The sequence below is a fragment of the Kogia breviceps genome, chromosome 4 (assembly GCF_026419965.1).
Source record: "Kogia breviceps isolate mKogBre1 chromosome 4, mKogBre1 haplotype 1, whole genome shotgun sequence".
Classification (NCBI taxonomy): Eukaryota; Metazoa; Chordata; class Mammalia; order Artiodactyla; family Physeteridae; genus Kogia; species Kogia breviceps.
Window position 1 is genome coordinate 123,072,455 of NC_081313.1, and position 6,665 is coordinate 123,079,119.

The window sequence follows — 6,665 nt, forward strand, 5'->3', positions numbered from 1 at the left end:
CCACAGCAGTGAGAGGCCCGTGTACCGCAAAAAAAAAAAAAAAAAAAAAAAGAAAAAGAATCTGTCTGCCAATGCAGGGGACATGGGTTCAAGCCCTGGTCCAGGAAGAACCCACATGCTGTGGAGCACCTAAGCCCGTGCGCCACAACTACTGAGCCTGCATGGCACAACTACTGAAGCCCGTGAACCTTGAGCCCATGTTCTGCTACAAGAGAAGCCACTGCAATGAGAAGCCCATGCACTGCAACTAAGAGTAGCCCCTGCTCACCACAACTAGAGAAAGCCTGTGTGCAGCAATGAAGACCCAACATAGCCAAATATAAATAAATTTTAAAAAATAAAAGAAAAAGTAAAAAGAAAGGGCAAATAACATTCGAATAGTGAAAACATATCAGAAAGACATGCTTATAAAACAGATGAAAAATGTATCATTTCAAAATGAGCTAAAAAACGAATACAATAATATCAGAGAGGAAAGGACTATATAAATCAGAATTAGAGAAGCTCAGAAATGACATAGGAGAACTCAGAATTTATATTAATCATTTGAGAGATGGAGACTAAAATAGAATAAAACAGAAGAGTGAATAAATATATCAAATAACAGTAGGTGAAAAGGAGGGAATTCCAACAAATCAAAGAGACCTGTGAGAAAGTGGTAGATGTAGAAAGGTAAACAAATGAACAAACTATGTATAATAGAAGACCCAGAAAAAAAAAGCAGAGGAAATTTTAAAATAATTTAAATTTAAAAAGCAAACATTTAAGAAAAGTTTTCCTGAAGTAAAAAAAGATTTGACACTAGTACCTAGGAAAATTAATCCAGAATGACCAATGTCAAGGTATATTCTCAGAAAACTTCTGGACTTTATAAGAAAAGAAAAAATCTTTTGGGCATCTAGTCAAAATATCAAGTCACCTAAATGGGAAAGAAATGATTGTCTTTGAACTTTATTCCAGAAGAAGTAGAGAAACAGGGACTTCCCTGGTGGTCCAGTGGTTAAGAATCCACCTTCCAGTGCAGGGGATGTGGGTTCGATCCTTTAGTTCCACAGGGCAACTAAGCCCGCGTGCTGCAACTACTGAGCCCACGTGCTCTAGAGCCCATGCACCACAACTAGAGAGCCCGTCGTGTGCTCTGGAGTCTGCACGCCGCAACAAAAGATCCCACATGCTGCAACAAAAGATCCCACATGCTGCAACGAAGATCCTACGTGCCGCAACTAAGACCTGATGCAGCCAAATAAAGAAATAAATAGGGTAACGTATTGAAGATATGCAAGGAAAGAAAACATGAGCCAACGATTTTATATCTAGTCAACATGCCACAAATGATGAACATGAAAGAACCAGAGACTACTGCTCCTGTGAATTTACTGAAGAAAGGTTTTTTAAACAACCAAAATGGAAAGACATTGGCATAAGGACTGAAGGTAAGCATAAAATATGTATTTACCTATAAAACTATGATGGTTATAAGAAGAGTACTTGACCAGGCAAAGTAGATATTATATAATAATTAAAAGGGAAGAATGGTAAGAGGGATGAAATATAGAATATACTTGTTGCTGATGAGGATAAAAGTATATTTATTTAAATGAGATACTGCTGGATAGGGATAAGAGAGGAAAGAAGAAATTATTTATTAATTTCAGTATTGTTGAGGAACCAATAGAAAATAACAAAAATAAGATGGGGGGGGATGGAGTTTATTTTAGTTTTAGTATAAAAGTAACCATTAAAATAAAAATAAAACCTTCCTGGGCTTCCCTGGTGGCGCAGTGGTTGAGAGTCCGCCTGCCAATGCAGGAGACACGGGTTCGTGCCCTGGTCCGGGAAGATCCCACATGCCGCGGAGCAACAAAGCCTGTGAGCCATGGCCGCTGGGCCTGCGCGTCCGGAGCCTGTGCTCCGCAACGGGAGAGGCCACAACAGTGAGAGGCCCGCATACCGAAAAAAAAAAAAAATAAATAAAAAAAAAAATAAAATAAAATAAAACCTTCCTAAATACCAAATACATTTGAGAGAGCAAATAAGTGAAACACCAGTGCTATAAAACACTTGCATTTGTATAACATAAAACAATATGAAGTAAAAACAATAACATGCAAAAGAGTATATGTGGTATACTACTATTTGAATAAAAAAGGCAAAAATGAGGATATATGTATATGTATGCACATATACATATATATTATTTGCTTATTTTTGCAATTAAGAAAGGATAAAGCAGAAACTTATGCTCAGGGGTTGAAGAAAACTACTCTGAGTTACATTTTATATAGTTTTGACTTTTTAACTATGCTACTGTTTAACATATTCAAAAAATTAAATTAGCTCTTGCTTTGGCAGCATGTATAGTAAAATTGAAATGATACAGAGAAGATTAGCATGGCCCGTGCACAAGGATGACATGGAAATTTGTGAAGCATTCCATATTTTTTTTATGGATGTTAACTAAACTTTGGTAATTGTATCAATATATACATATGCCAAATCATTATGTTGTATACCTTAAACTTACAAATCTTATATAGCAGTTATATCTCAATAAAACTGGAAAAAAATTAAGAAGCCCACTATCACAAAGAAAAAAATTAAGTCAACAAGGAAAGGAAAACTCTAACACTGAATATAAAGAGAAACAAATGAACCTATTTAGAGGTTAAAAGTTTTTTTAACAGATCTTTTTACCTTTAGTGGGCTATATTCTAGGGATTAAAAAAAAGCACTGCAAACAATCTGGAACTTTATTAGTAGATTTGTTGTTGGTAGTGGTACTGATACAGTAATTCTGATACTATTGGGTGTACTGTAGGGAGGAGCAAATGAGTAAATATATTGATGTTGGATTGAAAACCAGGTTTTCACTGTGGGAGAAAAGAGATAAAAATATGGACTGGGAGGAAAACAGGAAGAATCCTGTGGTGTTGGATTGGAGTTGGAGGATCAAGATAAATTTATGATTTAAAATCAAACATGGGCTTCCCTGGTGGCTCAGTGGTTGAGAGTCCACCTGCCGATGCAGGGGACACGGGTTCGTGCCCTGGTCCGGGAAGATCCCACATGCCGCGGAGCGGCTGGGCCCGTGAGCCATGGCTGCTGAGCCTGTGCGTCCAGAGCCTGTGCTCCGCAATGGGAGAGGCCACAACAGTGAGAGGCCTGCGTACTGCAAAAAAAATAAATAAATAAAAATAAATAAATAAATAAAATCAAACATACTTCCTGGCTCTGTCCACTAAAAGGACCTAGACACAATGACACCCCAATAGCAATGAGCACTCTTACCACCCAGTTTTTGCTTTCTATGAACTACTTCTCACTAAAAGTAATCAAGCTATCTTGGGGAAATGGCTGATTCTAGGTCTGAATCAAAGGAAAGTACAAAATGAGCTTGGGGTTTCCTCTGCTAGAGAGCAAAGAAGTGCTCAAACAATGATGGGGTTATGTCTGAAGGACAGAGACCAGCTGGAAGGGGCTCCCACCTTGAAGGGGCCAAATTTGGGATAAATTGAAAATAGAAAAGAAAATTAGTGGTAATGAAAAATCTGAGTTCATAATAATACTCAAGAAAATTAAAAAGTGAGTGTGAGGGAAGAGAAAGCTCTTTTCCTTAAGCAGTAGAATGCCAGCTAATAAATGTAGAGAGGAAATGATAAAATTCAAAAAAATGTGATCTTTGTAATCACATAGTTGATTCAGGCAAGGTTTACTAATGGCTGCTAAAACTGGGTGAAAGTTGTTGGGAAGCAAGATATTTTCAAAGTACTATCCCACAGATTACTTATTAATTGTAAAGACATCTTTTCAAACTCTTTTTGATGGAGAATTCTAGCAGATAGCACCTTAATCAACTGTTTAAACTTAGCATGACCAATAATAGGACATAATGTGCCTCTTGTGATGTGCTAAGAAGGACCCAGCATAACCTCTGTAGAGTTTTTGCTAAAAATCTGTAATGAAATCTAATTCTGGAAAAACAACTGGCCTGAAAGTGACAGGAAAGACCAAAAAAAAAAAAAAAAGCAGAAGAGCTGTTTTAGAATAAAGGAGACTGGACCAAACAAACCAAAAAAAATGCTCCAAAGGACATTACTGAGAAAATTGAAGAATTTAGTAAGATTTTTATATTAGAGAATAATCAGTATTAAATCTACTATAATGACAGTTTGGTTATATAGGAAAGTGTTCTTGTTTCTTAGGAGATAAATACTGAAGTACTTTGGGGTGAAGCTTCATAAACTCTCTAACTTACTTTCAAATGGTTCAGTGAAAAATATACCCTCATATATATGGAAATATTATACAATGAACATATACAGCATTTAGCTGCATATGTTAACAATCTAGGTGAGGGATATTTCAGTGTTCACTGTACTATTTCCTCAACTTTTCTGTAGGTGTAAAAATTTTCATAATAAAAGTTTGGGGCAGGGGAATAAATACATGGATTGGAGGTAGGTGTGTGACAGGATAGCCAGCTAGTGACCTGGAACCTGAGTGACCTGGCCTGAAAAGATGAGCTATACTGTATCGGTCAGGATCCTTTTGGCTTCATGTAACAGGATACTGGAGTCAAAGTAGCTTAAACTGTAAGGATACCTAATTATCTCATGTAACAAGAAGTTTAAAGGTACATGGCTCTGGGGTTGGTTAATTTGTCAGCTCGAGGCTTTGTAGCCCGATTCTGCCAGTTCCTCTCTAAGTCTCTTGGCTTTACTTCATGGTTGCAAAATGGCTGCCATGGCTTCATATATCATGTCCTCACATGACATATCCAAAGTAGGCAGGAAGGGGATGGACTAGCTCCTCCTTGGGCTTTGCCTTCTTGTATCAAGGATAAAATTCTTTCCATAAGCCTCCCAAGAAGATTCCTTTTACATCTCATTGCCCTTAACAAACCAATTCTGGTTCATCACCTTGGGTTGTTCATCTGAACAAAACTGATTGGGAGGGATGATTGTGGGAAGGGCAGCCAATAGTGTTTTGCCACATGAGCCAATCAGACTCTCTTGCTCAGAAATCTGAGCGAAGAAACCCAGCCTGGGTTTGCTGTTAGTGAATGGACAGCAAACCAGAAGTTGAGTTGAGGCCATGACACACCAGGCCATGTACAAGCTAAGGTTATGACAAGAAAAATTCTATAGAGAGGGTGAGGAAGCCATTTGGTAGAGAAAGGAGAATGGCGCACATCTGCAGAGGTGGGTGGAGCTTCCCTGAGGGTTAGAAACAGTTCCCTAAACTGCCTAGATCCCTGATGTTTTCTGGTTATGATTTCACTTCCAGGCTAGAGAGAATGTACCAGGTAGGACTCAGAAAAAAGCAAACAAACAAAAACTGCCCTAGCACAAAAAATGAATTAGTTATCAATGTCTTTCCTACCCAAGGCAGGAAGTTTACCCTGTCCTTAGTACTAGAACCAGAAAGGGCCAGAATGAGGTGACTTCTGTCTGCCTCTTCCTCTGTGTTTCTCCGTAGTTTATTGCATTTTTTTTGAAGTATAGTTGGTTTACAATGTTGTGTTAGTTTCAGGTGTACAGCACAATGATTTAGTTATATATATATTCTTTGTCATGTTCTTTTCCATTATAGGTTATTACAAAATATTGAGTATTGTTCCCTGTATACAGTAGGTCCTTGTTGGTTATCTATTTTATATATAGTAGTGTGTATATGTTAATCCCTACCTCCTAATTTATTCCCCATCCCCGTAGTTTATTTCATTCTATCTCTGCAGTAGGATATCTCTGCTTCATGTTCCCCACATTAACATACATCCGCCCACATCTTCTAAATTTGCGTTTAAGTTTTGTCCCCCTGAAGAACCCAGCTGGTACTCAGCCCCTGGGTCCTAGTTTCAAATTCCCAAAGGAAAGAAGCTGAGAGACCTAAGTTGGGTCAGATGTCCAATCTGCCCAGTCCATAGGCTTCAGGGCACAACACACAAGCATGGGATAGTGAGGAGCAGAACTAGGAGAAAAAGGGGTCATTGACTCAGGCTGGAAAGACACCCCAAAAGATTTCCACCATGATCCTTAAAAGAATAGCTTTCAAGATTGGGGGGCAGGGACTTCCCTGGTGGCACAGTGGTTAAGAATCTGCCTGCCGATGCAGGGGACACGGGTTCGAGCCCTGGTCCGGGAAGATCCCACATGCTGCAGAGCAACTAAGCCTGTGCGCCACAACTACTGAGCCTGCGCTCTAGAGCCTGCGAGCCACAACTACTGAGCCCATGCGCCACAACTACTGAAGCCTGTGCACCTTGAGCCCATGTTCTGCAATGAGAAGGCACTGCAATGAGAAGCCCACGCACCTCAACGAAGAGTAGCCCCCGCTCACTGCAACTAGAGAAAAGCCCGCGTGCAGCAACGAAGACCCAACGCAGCCAAAATTAAATAAATAAATACAATTTTTAAAAAAACCAAAAAAAGATTGAGGAGTGGGAATTTGCCCCTTTGGGACATTTTGCAATGTCTGAAAACATTTTTGGTCATCACAACTTAGGGGATGAGTACTACCTGTATGGAATGGGGAGAGGCCAGGGATGTTGCTAAAATCCTAGAATTTTCTCACAACAAAGAATTATCTCATCCAAAGTGTCAATAGCACCAAGGTTGAGAAACTCTGCCTCCCTTTTGATTCTAGTGACTGTTCTTTCAATCAAA

General features: G+C 39.1%; 1 non-coding gene across 1 annotated transcript; it reads left to right on the forward strand.

Annotated features, from left to right (window-relative positions):
• Positions 1-2,340: 2,340 nt before the first annotated feature.
• Positions 2,341-2,443, forward strand: LOC131756433 (U6 spliceosomal RNA). Its single transcript, XR_009335617.1, has one exon. It is a non-coding gene; the product is annotated as a U6 spliceosomal RNA (small nuclear RNA).
• The last annotated feature ends 4,222 nt before the right edge of the window (positions 2,444-6,665 follow it).